Source organism: Marmota flaviventris, chromosome 1 (assembly GCF_047511675.1).
Source record: "Marmota flaviventris isolate mMarFla1 chromosome 1, mMarFla1.hap1, whole genome shotgun sequence".
NCBI classification, from domain to species: domain Eukaryota; kingdom Metazoa; phylum Chordata; class Mammalia; order Rodentia; family Sciuridae; genus Marmota; species Marmota flaviventris.
In genome coordinates this window covers 116,837,005-116,860,005 of record NC_092498.1, presented here as the reverse complement: position 1 = coordinate 116,860,005, position 23,001 = coordinate 116,837,005, and the positions used below count along the sequence as shown (strand labels likewise).

At 59.9% G+C, this 23,001-nt stretch overlaps 1 protein-coding gene across 2 annotated transcripts in view; it reads left to right on the top strand.

Annotated features, from left to right (window-relative positions):
• Positions 1-327: 327 nt before the first annotated feature.
• The window catches only part of Kiaa1671 (KIAA1671 ortholog), a 147,429-nt gene continuing 124,755 nt past the window's right edge, over positions 328-23,001 (top strand). Inside the window, exon 1 of one of the 2 annotated variants that reach the window (XM_034637309.2) lies at positions 328-393. The gene's annotated coding sequence lies outside the window, so the exon portion shown is untranslated. The remainder of the gene's footprint in view (positions 394-23,001) is intronic. The other variant, XM_071615114.1, reaches the window with a different exon arrangement.

Sequence of the window (23,001 nt, the reverse complement as noted above, 5' to 3'; positions counted from 1 at the left end):
CTGCCCTCGCCCAGAGCCCCCTGAATTGCCCGGCGGCCTGGGGCGCTGGGGGGCACGCACCCGGCTGCCGGTCGGTGCCGGTCGCGGGGCTTTCCGACTCGTGCCTGGGATGGCTCTGGGGACGCGGCGGGGTCACGGTTTGAGGGGCGGGAGGGATGACCTCCGACCCGGCGAACAGTCCCAGGCCCAGGTTCCCCCGGGCGGATAGGGTCCGGCGGCCGCTCTCCGCCCGTGCTCTCCGCGCAGGCGCCGCGGGCTCCGGTTCCCATAGCGACGGGGCGCTTCCCGCGCGAGGCCCCGCCCCCAGCAGGCTAGGCTGCGCGGGGCCGGCGCGGGCAGGTGCGGCGGCCGCGGGCAGGTGGCGGCGCGGCGCGGGCTGGCGGCGGCGCCAGGGTAGGTTGCGCGGCGGCCGCGGGGGTGGGCACTGGCGAACCGCCCCCAGTCCCGAGCCGCTAGCGGGCTGCGGAGGCGGCTGCGGGCGAGGGCCGCCAAGTTTCTGCCTGGCCGAGGCCGGGGGGAAAAGTTGGCAAAGTTGGCCGTGGAAGAGGCGGGGACCCAGTGGATCCCCGGGCTCCGGGGCCGCGGGGAGGGGCTGCCCGGCTTGGGACCTGGGGAATCCGTCTCCCGAGACTTGGGAGTGGATCCCGCGGGAAGATCCCGCACCGGGCCACCAATGGATCCCGCGCCACCCGGTTGGCCACTTGGGAGTCGATCCCAGGAGGGATCGGGCGCCGGCGGCCTGGGGTCCCCCTGGGTCCCCAGCCAGGCAGTGACGCGGAGGGTGATTGGCAACTGAGAGTGGATCCCTCCCCCTCCACGCGGGTCCGAGCCTGGGGAGTGAATTCCGAGAGATCTGGTGGCCAGCAGCTGGGGGATCGCTGGAAATCCGGGGTACCCAGCATGCAGCTGCTAAGAGCTGGACATCCGTGCGGGTTGGAGGCCCGGGAGGTGGACCGTGGGCAGCCCGGGCGCCGGGCGGGGCGGGGGCCGGGGCGCGCAGGCCTTGGGGACAGCACGGGTGGGCGGAGGGCAGCGCGCTGGCCCCGGGGGCTCGGCACGCGTCCTCCCTGCGGGGCCTGCGCTCCGTCTGCTCGTCTTCCCAGGGCAGAGGAGGACCTAATGAGATGGAGGCTCAGTCCCCCTGCTCCAGACAGGCCCATGTGGTCCCCGCCCCGGTGGCGGGTGGCGCCCGGGGACACGGGCGGGGCCCCTGGGAAGGGAAGCTGCCCATTGACCCGCACTCTAGCCTGACCTTTCCACACCCTCCCAGCGCTGCACGCACTGGCCTCGGAATCGAGGCGCGGCGCCCTCAACCCTGTTCTTCGTGTCTGAGTGTCCGGGAGCGGGCTTGTGACCTCCGCATGGCACCTCAGCGCTTAGGGCTTCCTGCAGGCCAGGACTGAACTTTCTCTAGCCAGGAGCAGCCATTACCTTTTGGAAAGGGAAGGGCTATACCTGTTGCACACACAAAAAAAGCTTTTTCTTTGGAGACTCTTGGTGACCTTGGGCAACGCACTTAACCTGTTTGAGCTCCGGTTTTCACTGAGACAAAATGGGAGGTGGGGATGTCACCCTTTCCCCTTTTGGCGGGCATGTCGGGGTGAATGGACACAATAGGTGAAAAAGTTCCTATAAATAGTCGCACGCCCCTCCTGTCCTTTTCCATCCCCTGGACTTCCCCTGATTGTCTGAGGGAAGGCTCCAGAAACCCACCTTGTCTTTCTGCACTGCAGACTTAGATGTTTAGCTTGGCCTTTCTTTCAGATGGGTTAATGGCTCCCCTCGTCCTTCCTTGCAGAAAGAAGCTCTGGGGTTGGCTAATGAGTAACCAGGCATTTGGCCCAGGCTTCTCCCGTTGCTAATGCATCAAGGATCCTGGACAGACCTGTGTTCACTCCTGACCCCGGTGTTTTGCTTCTTTCATTGGCTGCCAGGGACTGTCCCTAGGTTGTTGTGCGGATGCAGGCCGGGGTCTTGGTGGTTTGGGGGGATCCTTTTGAAAGGATTTGCATGCTCCACAGAGGGGCAGTTACTGGAGAGAAGTTCGGCCTTTTAGTGCTCAGTGTCTGGGCACAGGGTTTGGCGGGGCAGGTGAGCTGGCCCAGTCTGCCTGCCCTGGGGATCGAGCACCTACTAAATGCCGACACTGCAGACGTGGAGTGTGGCCAGGGCCGCCCGGATCTGACATTCTAGCTGGGGAGCAGGAACCTGCCCGGTTCCCGGTGTTGGGCATGCCGCCCTCACCCCCAATCCTGAGCTGGAACCCTCCCGTCGAGGGCCGAGGGCTGGTCCTTATGCAGTGCAGATCTTGGCGGAGTGGAGGGGCCAGCCGTCTGGCCCTGAGCAGGGTCCCCTCAGCATCACCAGACTGTGTCTCTGACCAACTCAGGGAAGGAGCCTCGGGGTACCTCCTCTGTGGGCTCCTTCATTCCCCGTGGCTCATTCACTCAACTCATCAAGACACTGTGTCCCAGATGCGGCTTGCAGACACGTCAGGTGGGGAAGACTTTGGAGAAAAAGTCCCTTATCTAGAAGAGCGGAGGGGCCTTGGGACCTGAGCAGGACGGAGCTCAGCCTGGTCGCCTGGACTCTTGCCAGCAGGAAGAGGCTGGTGTCCTGGGTCCTAAAGCCCAACAGCAGAGGGAGGAGGGAGCACGGGGATGGGCCAGGGCCGGGCCACGGTGCCTGTGATCTGGACTTTATTCCTGGGCAGTGAGGCGCCCCGGCAGGTTCCCGGCCCTCTTGCCCTGGCCGATGTGGAGACTGAAGGGAGGGGACGGTCCTGGAGCCCGAGGGGACGGTAAGGAGGCTGCTGGGAAAACCCAGGTGGGCCGAACTTGCGTGGAGCAGGACACTGGTGTTGAAGGTGGATGGCAGCCAGGACGCGGGGCAGGGTTATATCCAGAGAGCCACTCGAGACGACACCTCCTCAGGGTGTAAGTCCACCTGGAGAAGGACGCTGTGGGGGACACACTTAGGTCATGTGAGTGTGTGCACTTGGCTCAGCCGTGGTCTTGCCAGGGATCTTGTCAAACCTCTTAGTCTGCAGGGCCTCCCTGTGGGGAGCTGGTGGGGTTCCCCACTCCTGTGTCTGATGCAGGGCTGGGGTGTCCTGAGGTCGACCAGCCGCAGGGGGCAGAGCAGGGATGTGACCTGGCCGCCACCTTGCGTTTTGCGAAGGTTGGAGTCGGTGAGGTCCATTGGGCAGAAGCTTCAGAGGATGTGCTGCAGGGTAAACCCAGGGAGGCTTCCAGGAGGAGGCAGGAGGGAAGGTGGGAGCCAGCCAGGGACACCCGGGGGCCAGGCTTCGGCTCTGGAGTGTGGATTGTGACTTTGTTGTGGTACTTGTTTGGATACTCAGCTTCCTGTCTGTAAAATGGGCTGCTGAAAGGGTCCCCCCATCAAACAGGGATTCCCTGGGTTTGGCCAAGTGGCGCCTGGCCTGGCTGTGCCCAGGATGTGGGGTATGATGTCATCGACGGCAGCAGGAAGTGTTCCAGGCCGGGTAGCCTCACCCAATCTGGAGTGTGGGGGAAGGAGCAGCTGTCTGGGACAGGAGTGGGAGGCGGGGGCAGGGAGGGATGGCAGAAGGAGTCTGGGCTGCCCCTTGGAGAAGTGGGGATAGTCGGCATGCCCAGAACACAGGGTGTATTGACTGACCAAAAGACCATTAGCAACCCCCTGCCTTTCCTTGAATACCCAGGAAGGATAGGAGATGCGCATCTAGAAGGGAACAGTCCTGCCCCAGCTCACCCATCAGATTATAGGAGGATAATTCCAGATGAGTCCCTCCCCCCAGAGCCTCAGTTTCTTCCTCTGTGAAATGGGAGGATCAGAGAGAACGCAGGCAGAGCCCGTAGCACAGCTGCTTTGAGCCGGGACCTGGACTGAGTTCTTTCATTCTTCTTTTTAATTCTTTGCAACAAACCCAGGCAGTGCCTGCTTTGGGATCTTCCAGTCTGTGGTTTAAGATTTCAAAACTTTAAAAGCTTGCACAACTGGGAAGTGGAAGAGTCAGGATTTGAACTCAAGCCCTCTGCCCCAAAGCCATGCACTCTGTCACTCTGTCCCTCTGCAGAGGGGTGGGTGCTCCTGGCCGCTCCCCCCATCAAACGCCTGCCATTTCAAAGTGAGCCGACCTCTGTTTGGATTGAGGTGCAGGGACTCAGATTTGTACATAGGTAATATTTTCCACCACCAATACGATATTTTATTGAGGATCTTCTGCAGGCAAGGCACTAGGCGAGCCAAGACTGCACAAGATGCCCATCTTCCGGAATCCTCTGGTCAGGGATGGTTTAGGGCACAATGAATAAGTATGCGAAGAATTATGGCCTTGACTTTGGGAAGGGGTTATTGCTGCGACATTGGTTAATTGCTCGATTTACTGACCTTTGAAATGTTTTATAACCTGTCTCCATTAAGAATATGAAGCATGTTTGCGAAGCATGATCTTTGGCTGCTCCTATCGCTGAGTTAGGAAGGACGAACACACATCAAAATGCAGATAGTATTCTGGAAATAACGCGTTGCACACCACACACCCAACGTGTCAGAGACTGCACAGTGATACTCCACTAGGTGAAAAGTGCATCTCAAACTCCTGATTCTACTTCTTGAAAAATCAGCCATTTCTCTTGACCTTCCTGAAGGTTCACGTACACTTGTTTATTCCCTTCCCAGTCCCTGTCACACTCTGCTAGTTATCAATGACATTTCAACCTCCCGACTGGAATCAAAGGGATGAGTTTGAATTTTGTTTCTGCTGCTTATCTGCTGCTGTGGGACCTTGAGAAGCTGAATTGACCTCTCTGAGCCCCTTTCCTTCCCAATAAATGGCATAATAATTGGACCTGCCTCTGAGGGTTGCAGTGAGGAGCACTTGACAAGAGCTTGGAGACGGCGTGCGCTCACGCGCACAGATTGCAGTTGTTATCGATCATCCTTATTATTATTAGTGGTGGTGGCAGAGGGTCGGTATCATGGCCAGTTTCCCCTCTTGACTTTCTGCTCTAGAGGGCAGGAGCCCATCTGTCCTCACTGCTGTGATCCTGGAACCGCCCAACGCAGTAGGTGCTCAGTAAACAGCCGGGTGATGAATCAGTGCCTCTGCCTCTTGTGGGGCCACACCCGCGATGATGGTGATGCGGAGCAGGCTCGGCTCTCCCTGTGCTGGGACATGTTGGTCGACCCTGCTCCTCCTAAGGGCCCAAGGACACTCCCGTGTGCATAGTGTCCATAGTCACCTGGTCTGCCTTCAGTGGACAGGGGTGCCTTTTGCCGTGGTGCATGGTACTGTCATAACACCCCCGCTTGGTCATCCTTGTCCGTCTGTTGCAGAAGACTGGGAGACACATTCCAGAAGGTTCCCTGTGCAGCCCCTACCTCTTACATTCACGCTGGGCTGAGGGAGACGGAGACTGTTGGGTTACCCCCAGAGAGGGGTAGCTAGTTGGCTTTGTCTTATCAGTGGCACGGGCTGTGGCCTGGTGGCAGGGAAGTTGATCATTCCCACAGTTTGCACAATGTTTTGTGGCCTTTGGGATTTTATCCGACCTGCTGAAGACTGTGTCTTGGAAGACATTTGCCGTGTACCCACGAGACCTTCTGGAAACGTGTGGTCATTGTATTGGTCAGGTGTTCAGGATCTTGCTGCGTAACAAGCACCTCCCAGATCTCAGTGGCCTTTTGTAGAGCAGCCATTTGTTTCATGAGCCTGAGTCAGCAGGTCTTTTGACTGATCTGGTCTGGCCGTGGTCTGCATGCTGGACTCCAGGATTTAGATGGTCTTCTTTGATGCACTCAAGGGGGATGGGTGACAGCCAGCCGGGGCATGATTATCAGCAGGAGCCCGCAGTGCTGTGAATGCCTCAGAGAGAGCTGAGTAGGTGTTGCTCCTGCCCTTGATCTGCAGTCCACTGCCACGGCCAAGCCCCACAGCAGGGAGCCCAGCCCCCTCCTCACCTGGAGCAGTGCTGCATCTTGCGTGGTCGTGATGCTACTGGAGTGGGAGGGGTCTTTGGGGATGAGAGCAGCTGCCAGGAGAGGCTAAGAGTGTGGCTCGTGGTCTGTGTGGAGGAGAGGACCTGGTTCCAGCTGATGGCCCAGAACAGGTCATTCCCCACCGAGTCTCGGTTTCCTCATCTGGGAAGTGGGGCCATGCGTCCCTCCGCTGAGCGGCTGGGAAGCCTGGACCCAGTACTGGGTGGGCGGGGGCTTCACCCACCTGGTGGGGACACGCTGGGGGTGACTGTCTTCATGCTGACTTTTGTTTGGGACCTGGGTGTCACCTGGAGCCGGGGCTCTGTGTTCGGGTCCCAGCGCCACCTCTTTTGGGGGCGCATGACCTTGACCAGCCCCATCACAGCCCAGCCTGGGTTGCACTTTGTGAAATGGACACAGGGTGCTTGGCGGTCAGGAGGGACGGGGGCAGGCTGGGCACTAAGGAGATGATAAGTGCGTGGTGGCTGTGAGGACGGCGTGGGGCCCAGGCCCCTGCCTGGCGTGGGGGGAGCCAGATCCCAGCTCCCTCACTTGCTGGCAGTGTGGCTTTGGGTAGGACAGTGAACCACTCTGGGCTAAATGGGAGAGCGAATCGGCCTGTGTTCTGCGTTGACAGTGCCCTTCAGGAGCCCAGTCCCCGTGTCTGTGGCTGTTATGTCACTGTTATCAGTATTACTAGTGCAGGGAGGGGCTGGGGGTCACCTCCTGTCCTGGGAGCCCCAGGGCCGGGAGGAGGAGTGGGGCCCGTGTCCCCCGCTGCTCTCCTGGGAGCAGGGTCAGGGCTGCCAGCTCCGAGTCCTCAAGACTGTGCCCCCAGAGGGGCCTGCTGATCCAAGGTAGCCCCACCCAGGACCTGCAGGCCTCGGGGCCCCAGGGCCTTGCCAAAGGCTGCCTGAATGAGGGCGGGGTCAGAGGTCACCTATGCCTTCATGTTCCTGTTGTCAACACTCATCATCTCCGTCACAGGCCAAGTCCTGTGCTGGCTGAGGGCCACGGGAATGTGCCCGGGGCCTGGGATGCCTTTCTGAGCAGATGCTGGGGGGGGGGGGCAGAGTCTGGGGCAGTCAGGCCTGGGCCTCCTGTGTGACCCTGGGCAGCCACATCACCTCTCTGAATATGTCCTGTCTGTGAAGTGAGTCTCTGGGGGCCACGGCGCCCTCCAGGTCAGAGAGGGCAAACTTTGACCTGCAGATGCAGGTGGCTTCTGGGCTGGCACCTGCTTTCACAAGTCTCGGGGGGTGACCGAGGCTGCCTCTCCCCTCTATGCAGAGACCCAGCTTTTTATTTTTTGTTTTTTTTTTAAGTTTTAGTTGTGATTGGACACAGCACCTTTATTTTATTTATTTATTTATTTGTATGTGGTGCTGAGACTCAAACCCAGCGCCTCACACGTGCCAGGCAAGTCTCCACCACTGAGCCCCCACCCCAGCCCGAGACCCGGCTTTTGAGAAGGACAACGTCATGTGTAGTGAAGGAGAACTTGTGTGAGCGAGAAGTCACCCCGCCCAAGCTGTCTGCCACCATGTCCCTTGCATTGCTTCATTTGATCCTTATAACCCCATTTTACAGAGGGAGTCGCTTATCCAGGGCCACCGGGAAGGGGGACGTGGATCTGGGCAGCCTGACTCCAGCCCCCATGTCCCAAGTCTCTCCATGGCTCCTTCCCAGGCAGAATGGGAAGATCCTAGTGTTAGATCCTGTCTCCACACGTCAGTGCTGTGTAGCTTTGGGCAAGTGACTTCCCCTCTCTGAGCCTCAGTTCATCCACAGAAAGAAAAAGCTAAGATTTTCCCTGCAGAGTCATTGCAGGGTTAGATGAGATAACTATATAAAAAGACTTTTGCACATAGTAGGCACTTCAGAAACAGGCGCCTCCCCCATAGGAGATCCGTTCAGGGTTTTAAAAACAATGTCAGTCCTAAGGTCCGAGCCACGCCATGAATCTTTGTTCGTAGTCGGAGCAGAAATATTAACGGTGGCAATAATGAAAGTCAATAATCAACGCCGATCGGCTGCTTCCGCTCCCGCTCCCCTGATGTGCAGCTGGCCCGGTGACCAGTCCTCCTGCCTGCCTGTCAGGATGGGGGCCGGCATCGTTCCCGTCTGACAGAGGAGGAAACCGAGGCCCAGAGCGGCCCGCCGCCCTGACCAGCAGTACCCACCGGCTCGCAGTGGCCCAGGACTGCAGCCCTCTCTGGTGCCCGTGGCCTGCTGGAGGGGCAGCTGCGTTCCGAGGCCCAGGGGGCGGGGCTGCGGTCCCGGGGGGCGGGGCATTCTGTGGGCGGGGCTGTGGGCCCGGGGGCGGGGCATGCCTGCGCGCTTTCCTGTTCTGCTTCCTCCGTGACTGCAGTGCTTCTGGGGACTGCGCTGTAGTGAGGGGCCTCGGGCACAAGGGAGGCGCGGCAGGCACACCCGGGTTTCTGTGGACTTGGGCCTCGTCCTGCCCTGACATGAAGCCGGGCCTGGCAGGCGCTGCCCTGGGCACTGGGCAGGGCTGGGAGTGACGCGGGCGGGGAGCCCCGAGGGCCCTTGGACCTGGGCAGCTGCCCACAACTGTGCCTCACCGCAGGCCCAGCCCTCCTGTCCTGTCCCCCCTTGTGCCAGGGCTGTGCAGGGCACGGGAGGGGTCCTGGTGGGGGGGGCGGGTGGAGAGGGCGGGAAGCTCTGGGCCACAAGTCAGGCCTCCTGCATTCTAGACCTGGCTTCTCTGCTGTGTGTCTTTGAGTAAGCCCGTTCCCCTCTCTGGGCCTTTTGTTTTTACTGGTATAGAGGAAACCAGGTGAGCAGATCGCAGCGCCTCCCGCTCCTGCTGCACCTTCTGGCAGAGTCCAGACCAGCCCTCTGCAGGGCAGGGCCTAGAAAGCCCGTCAGGGCCACCCTCGCCCTTGCCAGTCCTGCTGTGTGCCTTCTCCTCAGATTCCAACAGCCCAGAGAGGCACAGCTGCCCTCGCTGTCCTCAGCTGGGTTCAGAGGCCCCTCTGGACCTGCCTCCCACGAAGTCCTGTCCCCATCCCCCATCTGCTATAGGAGTTCCAGGTCACAGTTTCCTCTCCCCTTTGGATACTTATTATGGTCGTCTTTGTGTTTATTGAGCACCTACTGTGTACTGGGCCTGGGCACAGAGGAGGGAGACAAGGAGGCAGAGAGCAGTGTCCTTCCTGATGCGCTCAGGGGAGAGGACAGTGGACAGGGGCAGCCCTTTTCTCCAGAGGCCAGTCGCTGCCCCCTGAGCTCCAGGCCGCTTCCCTGGGGGGTCTTGACACGGTCCCTGGGTCCTTCCTTCTTCCCTCTGTCCTTCCACTGGAGGGGGTGGGTGGGGGTGGAGGGAGGCGGTGAGAAGCTGCAGGAGTCTTCGGGGCCCAGCGGCCGGCCCCTGTCTGCCCCACTGCCCTGGGTCAGCGCACCGCCAGCTCCTGCTGGGCCTCGGAGGAGGAGGACTGTCCCAAGAGACAGCGAGAGTCAGGGCCGTGTGGCCCGTCCTCTCCCTGGCCTGGGGCCCACACCAGGGATGGGGTGCTGGGGTCTGCCCTCTAGCCTGTGGGGGAGCGCTGGGCATGGGGGGGGGCGAGCTGTCCATCAGGAAAAGCCCCACCGTGCAGTGGAGTCTCTGGGGTGCCGTGGGGTCCCCACCTCTGTCCTCCACTTGACCTTGACCCTTGGTGGTTCTCCCTGCCCTCACCTCCACCTGGCAGGTGCGTCCTGAGATCCCCGTCAAGTGATCGGGCGGATGACGCTCAGGTCCTTTTGTGTCCCTTTATCCTGACTGCGCAGCGGCGCCCCTTCATCGCTGAACCTGCACAAACACAGACAGCCCCCACACAAAGGAGAGCACCCACATTCTAAAGATCACCGTGCCAGCGTGTGGGGCTGGGATTTTCACACTCACCCCGCACGTTGTGCATGCATACCTGTCCATCGATCGGGAGGTGTCAGCTCTGTGTCTTGGCGCACGGAATGTGGGTTTGCTTCTCAGATGGTTGGGATTCCAGTCCTGGCTTGTGACCTCCACGCTGTGTGACCTTAGGCAGGACCCTTGCCCTCTCTGAGCCTGAGTTTCTCCCATTTACGGGGTGTGTCTGTGCATGTTGGTATTCTGAGGACACCACTTGGGGTTCTGAGGTTGCTCTGAGGACTCACGGAGTCATTGCCCGTGGAGGGTTTGGAGAGCTCATGGCAAATGCTCAATTCCCGCCCACCGCCATTCCCTACGTATTTGGGCTCTAGAGTGCTAAGGTCTGTAGCTATTTGGGACCCAGACGTTCGGCTGGGGGAGCAGCCCCAGGCCACCTCCTGGGTGTACACAGTGGTGCTTCCTTCGTTCCCCGGGGCAGGGCCGCGCAGACCGGGGACCAGGCACACTGGGTGCCTTCAGAGCAGTCCGTCCTGATCCCTGTCGCTCAGGGGTGCTTCCTGTCCCTGCCCAGGCCTGGCTGTCGTCCAGGTTCGGGCTCCTGGGCTGTTCCAGGGCCCTCTGCCTCCTCCCCAGGCTGGATGGGCTCGGAGACATGGAGGGGAGGGTCAGTGCCCCTCCGGGAAGGCCTGGCAATGAGACCTGTGGGCCTGGGCAAGTGGCTGCCGGGGATTCACGCCCAGTCTCCTCCGCTGGCCTCCACTGGCCAGTCGGGTCTCTGGGCCACATGGTGTTCTGGGCCCTGCTGGGAGCAGTCATCTGGCTGGGCCTCTCCGTCAGCCTTGGGCGCCCTGGGGACAGCAGCCCTTGCCCGGCGGAGAGGCCCTGTGCTGGGTGCCTGTGAGCTCCGCCCCCGGGTCCTCCTCGTGGATCTGAGTGCCATTATTAATGCCACCGTCTGCTGTCCACGGTGCTTGGGACTCTGTCTAGCCATGCTGGCACATCTAAATGTGACGCTCGGCGGGTGGGCAATGGTCACAGCAGGTCACGGTTGTGCGGAGTGTGATCTGGAGGTGGCCCTGGGCGGCTGGCTTGGTTTCCTCATCTGTGATGCTCCAAGGCCACACCCAGCAGTCCCTCCCTCCGAGGTCCCCGGGGCCCTGTTCCTCTGTTTGAGTGGCTCCAAGGATGGCACCAGTCTTGGGGTGGCGCCCCAGGGCCCTCCAGGTCAGGGTTGTGCCCACACAGGTCTCGGGGTCTCTGACTTGGGGTGATAGGGAGATGCTTCTGAATGCGTCCCCATAACTCTGCGGGGTCCTGGAGGAAGCAGCTTGGCTGGGACAGGGCACAGCCGCCGTGGGCAGTGGCACCCAGAGCTTTTTCAGGGCTGCCCAGGGGTGTCCAGTCCTGGGTGAGCCTGGGGAGGGGGCAGGGCTGGCGACAGGGAGGACTGGCCAGGCCCAGCGCTCACCACCTTGACCTCTGTCTGGCCAAGTGAAGATGAAAACCATCCCCGTGTCACCAGGCAGTGGGGACAGGCTCATGAGGGGACGTCAACAGGGGGGGTTTGCCGAGCACTGGCTCAGGACCCCCACGCCTGGTCTCACTTGGGCCACTCAACAAACAGCCCCCTTGAGAGACGGCACTCGGAGCCTCGGCCCACGAGCCACAGTCAGGACCCCAGGAAAGATCTGTCACTTGTTCACGGACATCTGCCTCCGTCCACCTGTCCCTGCTGCTGCTGTGCATCCTTCACCCGCCTGGTGCAGGTCTTCCATCACCCATCCGTCCGTCGGTCCATCTGTCCATCCACCCACCTGTCCTTTCTTCCCACCCCGTCCATCCTTCCACTCTCCCCTGCGCGTCAGCTTACCCTTCCTTCCATCTGTCCATCCCCATCCCTCTGCCTGAGCACATGCCCACTTACCTTCCTGTCCACCCAGTCGCCTGCCACCCATCCAGCCCATGACGCTGTTAGCTGAGCACCTACTCTGGGCCAGGCACTGAGGACGCAGCCCCGTGGTTCAGTGCTTTATGGACCTGGCCCTCGAGTAAGGAGAAGCTGATAACGAGGAGCTGCAGGTAGTGATTAAGGCAATGGCCAAGATCAAAGAAGGTGCCGGAAAGGTTGGTGTGTTTTAGATCGGGCGGTTAGGGAAGGGCTCTTGGAGAAGTGACCTTTGTGCTGAGACCTGGAGGACTTGAAGGAGCTGGCTAAAGGGCCCAAGGGAAAGCGTTCTGGGCAAGTGCAAAGGCCCTGAGGCAGGAGGAACCCAGGTGCACGGGGAGCCAGATGGGAGGGTGGGAGGCCGGCCGGGGCCTGGTCCAAACAGTCGCCCTTCACGGCGGCCCCAGGGGAGATTTCAGAAAGACGGGCTGCTGAGCGCAGAAAGGGCTTGCGAGGTAGAAGACGAGGCTGAGGGGACAGCGGTCCTGCAGGAGGCGGACACAGGGTTGAGGACAGCCCGCCCCCTGCCCCTGCTGTCCCCAGCCCAGACCCCAGCCTGCAGTCATGGCGGAGTCTGTGTTTTCTTCATGCCTGTGCCCCCGTGCCACGCTAAGTCCCAGAGGGCAGGGACTTCTGCTCACAGCCTGTCCCCTTACAGTGCCTGGCACACAGTAGGTGTGCTCAGTGTTTCCTGAATGGATGACCAGTGAGTTCCAGAGAAAACCTGGGTGACCGTGGCAATGGTGACCAATAGTGATGGCCTGGTCATGACCGGAGGCATCCTGGGCTCTGGAGCCTCCTGCCGCCCCATGGCTCACCCTCTGCCCACCGCCCTCTGCCCTTCCCTGGTTGGTGTGAGGGGGCTTGGCTGGCCCTAGGAGGCCCTGTCACCGGCTGGGCCCCCAGTACCAGGCTGATTGTCCCTTGTGTGGCTGTATCAGCTGGACTCCTGGTGGCCAGGGTTGGAGTGGGGGCGGGCGGGGAGGGGAAGCAGCACTGGTGTGCACTGAAGACCCAAGTTCAGGTTTTCCAGCTTTCATTGCTCAGCCTCGGGACCCAGGGCCAGTCCCATCCCCTCCACAAGCCTGCTTGCCAAGCGGTGACGGTGTCAGCAGCAGTGCCCCTTTATGGACCCCCTTGCACGTGTCAGGCACTGTGCTATCTCAGTTCTCACGGTGACTCCACAAGGTAGCCGCTGTTCATGTTCCACTTTCTAGATGAAGAGACTGAGGTTCAGAGAGGGGATGCCACTAGAAGACAGTCATTCAGCCCGGAGGTGGGGGGCTGGGGTCTGAACCCACCCAGAGCTAAGGCATGACTTCAGCGATCCCAGACCCCAGTCATTCTTGTGTCATTTCGAAATTTTTCTTTTTCATATTTTTGTACTTGGACTGCTTTTCAGTGAATGTTTGTCTTGAAATCGTCTCTTCTTAAGTAACAGCTTTATTGAGAGAGAGACTCCATGCCCCCAATCCAGCCCTTTAAAATATAGAGTTTAGTGGCTTTTATCCCATCCATAGGCAGGTGCGACTATTGCCACAATCAGTTTTCTGTAATATTTATTTTTTAGTTTTAGATGGACACAGTATCTTTATGTTTCTGTGGTGCTGAGGATCGAACCCAGGGCCTCGTGTGTGCTAGGCGAGTGCTCCAACACTCAGCCCCAGCCCCTGCCACGATCAATTTTAAAACATTTATTATTTTTTTATTTTTATTTTTGGGATTGAACTCAGGGGCACTCAACACTGAGCCCCAGCCTCAGCCCTGTTTTGCATTTTATTTAGAGACAGGGTCTCACTGAGCTGCTTAGGGCCTCACTAAGATGTTGAGGCTGCCTTTGAACTTGCGGTCCTCCTGCCTCAGCCTCCCAAGCCGCTGGGATGATAGAACACTCTGTGACCACAGAGGGAAATCCATGCTTGTCAGCTGTCACTGCTCACTTTTCTCCCACTTCCCCAGCCTTAGGCAACCACGAATCTGGTTTCCATCTGTGTAGACGTGTCTTTGTCAGGTCACCTAAAGGCCTTTGGTGACCGACATCATCGTCCACTTAGCAGAATGTCCTCAGGGCTCATGTGTGTTGTAGAAGTTGTGTTTCTTTCCTTTTTTATACCTGCGTTCTACTCCCCTGTGTAGATATACCACATTTTGATTCATTTTTATTCTGTTTATTTATTGACTTATCCCCAGGGCTGGGGATCAAACCCAGGGTCTCGCACGTAGTGGGCAAGCACCCTACCACGGAGCTGCGCCGCGGCCCCTTGATTCATTTTTAAAAACGTATATGAAAACACTGGAAAGTACGTTCAGTGTGCTGGTTGTTCTCTGCCTGATGTGCACGTGAATTCATCCCATAAAGCGTACTTGTGCGGGCTTTGCCATGGTTCCCACCCCACACTGGGTGCCCCCGTCCCTTATCCTGCAGACTCGTGGGCCACCCACAGACGGGCTGTTCTGGGTGTGGTGGTGACTTTGGGGGATGTGGTTTACATCTCTGCCCGACAAGTGAGCAGGGCAGATTTTTGTGCCTCCTGAGGACAGGTGTGAGTGCCTCCTGGGATCCGCTCGCTACTTTTTCAAAGCCATGACTTTGCCATCGGCTTTGGCATTGACATTGCCCAGGGCTCTCCCCAGACCTGCGTCCATCCCCAGATTGGACTGAGATCTCTGAGTTTGCAGTTTTGCAGCTCAGTGATAGGGGAGCATTGTCATTTCGGAGGGCTCAGCCACCAGGTCGCAATATCAGATCCCGTTTTCCAGGCAAGAAAACTGAGCCTCAGAGAGGGTGGTGACTCTGCCCAGGGAACACAGCAAAGATGAGGCGGTCAGACACCAGCGCTTTGCTCCTTGCATTTCGTTTCGCTTCCCGGCCTCCCTTAGCCCTTGGCAGTGCTGCTGCTGACCCACCAGCAGGGGACTGAGCTGTGGCTTCTTGGCCCAGGGTGGGCCTGGGCCTCCCTCCCCCTCCCCCTCCCCCTCCCCCTCCCCCTCCCCCTCCCCCTCCCCCTCCCTCCACTCAGCCTGGGCTTCTGTGGGCCCCGTGGGAAGTGCTGGGCCTGAGCGGTGTGTGCATCTCCCTCTCTGGGCCTCGGACAGCCCGTCCTCCCCCACCCCGCCCTGAGCCAGGACTCTGGTCCCTGCTGCTGCGGGACCCTGGGGAGGATGCTCCCCTTGGGCTGTCCCTGCCTGTGGCCAGCAGATGCCTCGGGGGCAGGCCACGGGTCCCAGCAAGCCACCTGGAGGCTTGGCCTTTGGTTTGGAAAGTCTCCTCTTCTGGGAGGGAACAAGCTCTGGAGCAGATGTCAGCTGTGCTCAAGGTCACAGCCAGGGCGCTGGCCAGGGCAGGTGTCCACACCCGGCCTCCGGGTTCATTTCCAGCTCCCGCCCCTGGCTGCTCCCCGCTGCCTGGGACCCTGTAGTCGGAGGCTGTGTGACCCTCCCAGCAGGCGTGAGCCGCCCGAGTGGAGCTGCAACACCCCAGCCGCCTGCTGGGCCTGGGTGCCCTGCCCGTGGGGGACAGGGAGAGCCCAGTGGCCCCTGGTGGGACGAAGGCCATGTCAGGGCCCAGCACCCTGGCGGGGGACAGAGTGGCTGGTGGCCTGACCCCGCAAGCTGGCACCCAGAGCTTACAGGAGAAGCACTCCCGGGTGGCTGTCACGGCCACACGTGTGAAGGCTGGAGGTGTCGCCGTCCTCAGGAGCCTGCCCACAGGCCCTCTGGTGTGGGCTGGCCACAGCTGCTCAGAGGTCGATCTCGCTTCCAGGCCGCATCACGGAAAGGAGATGCCTGCGCCGGGCCCCTTGGTGCCGGGGTGCAGTAGGTGCTCAATACGCAGCAGAGCGAGGAGGCGCCTGCGTCGAGAAGGCTCGCGGGTCCTGGCTTCGCCGCTCTGCCCCCGCGACTCTGGTGGGACTGGAGACCCTCTGTCTACACAGCGGGAGGGACTCGGACCAGCTCAGGGCCCTCCGGATTGGCGGCGCTGCCGCGGGGGGCGCTCGAGGGTCGGGGTCACTGTGAAGGTAATGATGGCGTTGTCGTGATCAGCACCTGTGTTTATCAGGGGGCCCTGCCTTTGTAAAAGGGACCCCAGCGGACAGTGGAGGAAGGGCTGGACACGGTGACCTCTCAGGGACCCTTCCCGGCCCACGATGCTGGATACAATGTTTGTCCCAAGGCCAGGGACTGGGCCATTTTCTGCCCTTCCAGGCTCGAGGTGGGGGCTGGGCCTGGCAGGACTCAGGGCTTGGCGGGTTGCTGTCCCCAACTGCCCCCTGGGGGAAGGTCAGGTCCTAGGTTGGGTCTGGGGAGCCCAGGAGGCAGGGCCAAGAAGGCCGGCTGGAGGCCCTCCATCTCTGGTCCCTTGAGGAACGGCCACCCCTCCAGGTTCCCGTGGGATCCAGGTGGGTCCCACTCAGGGCAGGGCCTCGGCCTGCACCCCCTCGGCCAGTTGAGGGCGGGGCATCTCCTCTGTCCTCGCTGGGCCCAGTCGCCCAGCCTCCCCAGTGCACCACCCAGACCCACAGGCCAGAGACCCCGTGCCCTCAGCCTCTTCCTGTGGGACCCCCAGACAGCAGAGCCCCAGAGGGGAGCCATTGCGGCCACCATCAGGTCACAGCAGGTAACATGCTGAACACCCACCACCCCTGGCCCCTGCCTGCCTCTGCGCACCAGAGCTCACCTGGCACCCAGGCCCTGTCACAGGGTTCAGAGAAGCAAGGCCACCTGGAGGCTACCTGGCTGGTACGAGGTGGCACTGGGGTTGACCTGTGCCCGGCCCCGCCTTCTGTGGTTAACTTGTGGTGAGATACGCACATGATGATCCACTCCTTAGCCTCCGCCAGTGACGTCGAGGACACTCACGTCCTCACGCAGCCTTCACCACTGTCCACCTCCAGGACTCTGTGTTTACCTTAGGAAAATAAAACCCTGTTCCCACGACAGTCCCCTCCTCCCCAGCCCCAGCACCCCTCTACCTTCTGTGTCTGTGAGCTTGACAGCTCTAGGCACCCAAGAAGTGGCCGCATACAGTATTTGGAATCTGCCCTTTTTTGTGGGGGCAGTATTGAACTCAGGGGCCCTCGACCACTGAGCCCCACCCCCAGCCCTATTTTGTGTTTTATTTAGAGACAGGGCCTCACTGAGCCACTTATTGCCTCGCTGTGGCTGAGGGTGGCTTTGAACTTGTGGTCCTCCTGCCTCAGCCTCCCTAGCCGCTGGGATGACAAGTGTGCACCACCGTGCCCGGCAGTATTTGTCCTTTTGAGTCAGGCTTATGTCACTTGGTATGATGTTGTAAAGGTTCACCCATGTTGTGAACATGGGCAGAATTTCCTTCCTTTTTAGGGCTGAATAATATTCCAGCGTGCACACTTCACATTTGGAAACTGGGTCGTTTCCCTGATTTCGTTATTGTGAATAACTCTGCTCTCAACATGGGTATACAAAATACCTGTCCAAGTCCCGCTTTCAACTTATAAAAAAAAATGGTATATCTTGAAGTGGAACAACTGGGCTGTATCTTTAGACTTTTGAGAAACATTCATACTGCGGTCCCCCGGGGTTGTATTCATTTATATTCCTACTCGGGCTGCACCGGGGTCCCCATTTCCCTACCTCTTCACCCACACATGGTGTTCTGGTTTTGTTTTTGTTTTGAGGCACTAGGGATTGAACTCAAGGGCGCTCTCCCAGTGAGCTACACCCCCGGCCTTTTTAAATTTTATTTTTGAGACACGTTCTCCTTAAGTTGCTGAAGCCAGCCTCGAACTTGTGATCCTTGCGTCCCAGCCTCCCAAGTAGCTGGGATGACAGGTGCGCCCCACGGTGCCTGGCTATTTTCTTTCTCTTTTTATAAATAGTGACCTTCCTCGTGGGTGTGGCTGTCCCTGTGTTTGGGGCAGACTTAAGGGCGACCTTTGTTGGCCAGCCTTTACACGAGGTGAGATGCCAGGCCAGTGTGGTTCCTGCAAGGACGTCTGTCACAGTGAGATGTGTGTCCCAGAAATACTCCATGTTCTTCCCCGGGGCACGTGCTCCCGAGGCTGACCAGGCTCCCTGCAGCCAGTGGACATGGCCGAGGGAGTGCAGAGGATCCACTTGTCACTGGCCAGGTGCGCCTGGCTGCTGTGTTCTGGGAGAAACCCTAAGACCCGGATCTAAGATTCTCCCAGGATGCTCTGCGGACCCAGAGGGAGAGAACCCCGGACGCTGGGAAGAGTCCCCCGGGAGCTTTGCCACCCGCAGGTGCCGAGATCACCATCCGGGGACTGGGATCCTGGGCCTGGGACGGGGTCTGAGCATCTGTCCTGGGGAAGAAATCCCCGGGGGTCTCTGGGCACCTGCTGAAGTCCCATTACCGACTGGATCTGCTGGGGAGGGACACTGTCTCTAGAGTGACTGACCGACGGAGGGGTGGCGCAGAGCCTGTTGTGTCCCTTCTGAGCAATGATTCACCCTGAGAGCTGGAAAGCACCCCCCCAGGCTGGCTGTCACCAGGAGGTGGCTTTAAAAATACAAACAGGGAAGCAAACGGTGGCCCCAAGTTCCCACCAAGAAAATGCCCTTGGCTGGGAGCTGGAGCCCAAGGGGCCTGGCCCTGCCTCTGTTCCCAAGCTGCAGCAGAGTGGCAGAAGTGTCACAGAGGCCAGCAGGCGGGGTGGTGGCCCCCTGGCTGGAGCTTCTTTACAGTGGTTCTTTACGTCCAGCCCGAGCACCCTGAGCCCCCAGGCCTGAGCACGGAGCCGGGGAGACAGGGGCAGAGAGGGGCCCCCTGGGAGAAGGGACGGTTTCTTCAGGTCCAGGCCACTTGCTGGCATCTGCCTTGTGGGTGTTGGGTAACCGGACTCCAGGGCATCCCTTGCCCTCCAGAGCCCCAGAACCTCCGGAGAATCAGCCTTTTGTCTACAGGGTCATTGAGCTGGGACGGGTCCCTGCCAAGGTTGGACTCTTGGCTGGGCACAGGCCAGGGAGTCGAGAGCAGGAAGCAGAAGGTCTCACTGCAGGGCCCAAGTCCTCACAGGGTGGCTGTCCGCATCTTGACTCTCTGGGGCACTGGTGTAGAAGCCAGTGATCTGAGTATTGGTCCCATTCCTGCTTCTATGTGCTGTGTGACCTTGGGTGAGTCCCTTGACCTCTCTGAAAATACTCCTTGACACCTGCTGTGGGCCGGGCTGTATGCTGGTTGCTGCAGGGAACCCAAGGCTAAGTCCTCTTCTAGCTTGGGGTTGACGGGCAGGAGGCAGAAGCTGACATTGCACTGAGGAAGGACAGCAGCATCTTTTAAAAAAATATCTTTATTAGTTAGGCCAGGCACAGTGGCCCACGTCTGTCATCCCAGCAGCCATATAAGCCATATATATATATGTTATAGGTGGTCACAATACCTTTATTTTGTTGATTTTTTGTGACGACGGAGCCCAGGGCCTCCCACACGCTAGGCCAGCCTCCACCACCCAGCCCCGGCCGGCCCAGCAGGCCTTTGAAGCAGGTCCACCAGATGGACTCCAGCTGCAGGTCTGCCCAGCCCCCCCCCCCCCCCCCCCACCAGCAGAAATGCTTCCTCCTCGGGTCAGAGAGCCAGGGTGTCCACAGGGCCACACTGTCCCCGAGGCTGGAGAGGATCCCGTGGCTTCTGGCAGGGCCTGGAGTTTCTTGGCGTGTAGCTGTCTGTCTGTCTGTCTGCTCCTTCTCTAGTCATTGGATGAAGGTGCGCCGGAGGCCAGGATGTCCTCATTCAGGTCCAAGTAATCCCACCTGCAGTGAGCCTGTTTCTAATCCGGGGGACAGGAATCGGGCCCAGAAGCCGGAGGACGGACCATAAGAGCCAGGCGGAAAGGGGGTGCGGGGTGGAGGCAGCTGTGGTCGGCTCCGGCTCGGGCTCTGGCTTCCTTCCGCGGCGGGATGAATCACGTCCTCCCTTTGTGAGCCCACAGGACGTCAGGGCCGGCCGGCTGCTGGACGGGTGCCCGCCCGGGGATGTCAGGCCGGGGTCTGCGACGCCGGAGGGACTCGGCCTCGGGAGGGATGACGTCGGTGGCTCCCACTGGCGCGGCTTCCTCGCACCGGGAACCCACCTGCACCCGGTCAGCCGGACGCGCTGCCCGGGGGGCGTGGCCTCGCGGCGGGGGCGGGGCCTTGTGGTCACCCTCCCCCCACTTGTTATTTGAGCACCTGCCGCTGGCCTGGCTCTACCGGGGAGCCAGGGACCAGGCATGGATGGAGGACAAGCACCCCCCCGCGCCTCGCCCTGGGAGCTCCAGCCAGAGCAGGGGTTGGCTCAGTCCTCCTGTAAGGACCAGATAGTGATCCTGGCGCACTTCGGGGGGTCCCCGCGCCTTCTGCAGAGACCCCGCCTGCAGGGCTGCCCCCCTCCACCCATTCATTCCATCCCCCCCACCTGCCCCGGCCCCCTTGGCCCTGCCTCCTGGACCTTCTTTCTGGAAATCCCTTTCCCTGGCAGTTGGCACCTTCACAGGCTCCAGTGTGACCTCCACCGAGAGCCTCCCCACCCTGCTCTGTCCCAGAGTCCCCTCTGGAACGGTTTCACTCTCACATCGGTGGTGGCTCTGCTGCCCAGATCTGACCCTCCTTAGGCAGACCAGTGGGCACTGTGGTGACGTCCTGTGCCCTGTAAGTGCCGGGCATACAGAAGGTGCTTAATTAATCCATAGTTTGGGAGTGACCAGTCCAGCTGAGGATGACCAGGTTCCGTGTGGACCTTGCTCCGCCTCCTGCTCTGGGAGCTCAGGCTGTTGTAACCCGGGAGCTGGGCTGCGAGGTCTTCTGGGTGGAAGATTCTGGACTTCAGTGCTGGCCAGGACTGGGGTGGGGGTGGGGAGCCTTAGCCCAAGGCAGCAGTGTGGGAGGAGGGTGACCCCAGCCACAGGAAAGGGAGGGTCCCTGGGTGGGGAAGAAACTATTTGGGCGAGTTCCGAGGCTTAGCAGGAGCTCCAGAGCCCCCTCCCGCCGCTCCCGGGGAGGACACGCCTATTGTCATAGCTGCAGGGTTGGTGCTGGGGGGCGGGCCCTCTGCCAAAGGGGCTCTTGTTTATTTGAGATTGGAACAGAAAAAGGCTGTCCTCAAAACCCCGCTGCACAGACCTCACTGGTGTTTTGGGGTCAGGGCAGAAGATGCAGGGGGTTTTCTGGCTCTCTCTTAAACGTTTTTTTCCTGATGGAACATTATGTTCACCAAACAGCAAGAAGAACAAGGGCCTCCCCGGAGCCCACCACCCCGGGAAGGAGGAACACTGTGAAGGTCGGCAGGGAGCTTTGTGTCTTGGGGAAGCCCTTGTATTTCCTCAAGGTGAATGGTGCCAGTTCTTGTTGTTTTGCTTTTGCAAAACCCAGGCGAAGGCAGCTTCTTTTCACTGAGCACCCAGCCACCAGCTGGGTAAACTTGAGTTCATCAGGGTGTGGAAACAGTTGCAGAAAATGGCCCAAAAGCAGATCATTATAGTCTGTTTAAGAGATCCCTACTCTTAGGACATTTAGATTATTTCACATGTTGGTCCATGTCTCCAGCCCTGTGTACCTGGGGTCCCCAGCTTACTGCCCTGAGGTTACTCACTCCTTTCTGTTCCTCCCAAAGCCCAGGGCCTCAGGACCTTTGTATACACTGTTCCTTCTCTGTTCCACCATTGACTCTTCTTAACATGATCCTTTTACCCTTATCACAGTTTATTTTCAAACCTTTCTTGGGTTGCTTTTTGAGGTCTGCCTATCTCCCCAACCCAAGACTGTGAGCTACATGGGGGCAGGGGTTTTAGCTACCTGCCTACCCTCTCTGTTCATTGTCAAACCTCGGTGTGCAGCTCAGGGCCTCTGGAGGGGACAATGAGTGTTAGTTTCATGCCTTGTGAAGTTCATTCTTGGGTTATAAAAACCAGGCTCAGCTTCCTCTGCCTTCTCACTGGTTGACTGGAGTCTGGATAAGTTTATGATTCCCATGCAGAATAAGATTTTAGCCCCCCTCCCCCCAGATAGGAGGCAAAGATGTCTCGGAACACCAGACACCCCCTCCAGTTCCTTCGTGGACATTCCACATACGCGTGGATCTGTACAATGCCAGTGGTTGCCATGGAGACCTGCCGATACTGGTAACAGGGTAACTGCCACCATGGTAACAGGGAGATGCTCTTTACTGAGCATGTACTATGTGCTGGGTTCTGTGCAAGCACTGCTGAGCAGAACCCCTGAAGTGCTGTTACCTGCAGGTTCCAGGTGAGGAACTGGCCCAGAGAGACAGCACTCCTGGCAGGATAGAAACCCAGGCTGGCTGGTCTTGTCTGAGCCTTTAATCCCGGCCTCGACCCACCCAGCCATAGTGCAGGCCTCTCTGCGCACAGACAACCTCTCATGCTCCCTGTGACCAGGGCGCACAGTCCGGCCAACCCCCATGCCATGCCCAGCCTTGCCTGCCCTGCCGTCCAGGGAGTGTCCACGCTGTCACCCTCTACTGTCCCTAGGCGTGCCCTGTACACAGCTCGGCACCCAGACACACCACAGTCCCCACCCACATGGACACCCGGAAACACATTCATGGCGCCCACTCACCCCGGCACCCCTTGCACATGCATGTGTCCTGTGTGTTCACACTGCCAGCTCACCTGGAGTGTCCAGCAGGAGAAAGCCACCCAGCCTTGCTCATCCCTGACAGGTGCCCGCCCCGGGGACCCGCCTGCAGGTGGCAGCTTCCACAAGCTGACCCTGGACTCCTGCCGCAGGCTGGTGCCCACCTCCCCTCCTCGTCTGTGGGAAGGTCCGGGGCGCCCCGTAGCCAGGGGATGGGGTCCCTGGGCCAAGGTCACAGCCAGGCCAGAGGCTCCCCTGGACCCCAGTGCACCGGATGCCCTCAGGCCTCTTTGGAGGACCCGCCCTCCTCCTGGGGGTCACTGGCTTCTTTCCTGCTTGTCCTGCCAAGAGCTTAAGCCCCTTGGGGCTCTGGAATGTGACAGGATGTGTGGCCGCAGACAGGCCCCAGCTCCTCCTTTCTCCAGAGTGCTGAGGAGCAGCCACCCTGCAGCCCCAGCGACGGTGACAGTGACGGTGAGGAAGGGAGGGAGGGGACGAGCTGCAGGCAGAGTCCACTCTACAGCCTGGTAGTGGTGGAGGGAGGTTTCCCAGGCTCCCCTGGTCCCCATGTCCTTCTGCCCCGTCCTGGTCAGGGCGGGCCTGGTGGCCCCTCCCTCTCAGAGCTGCA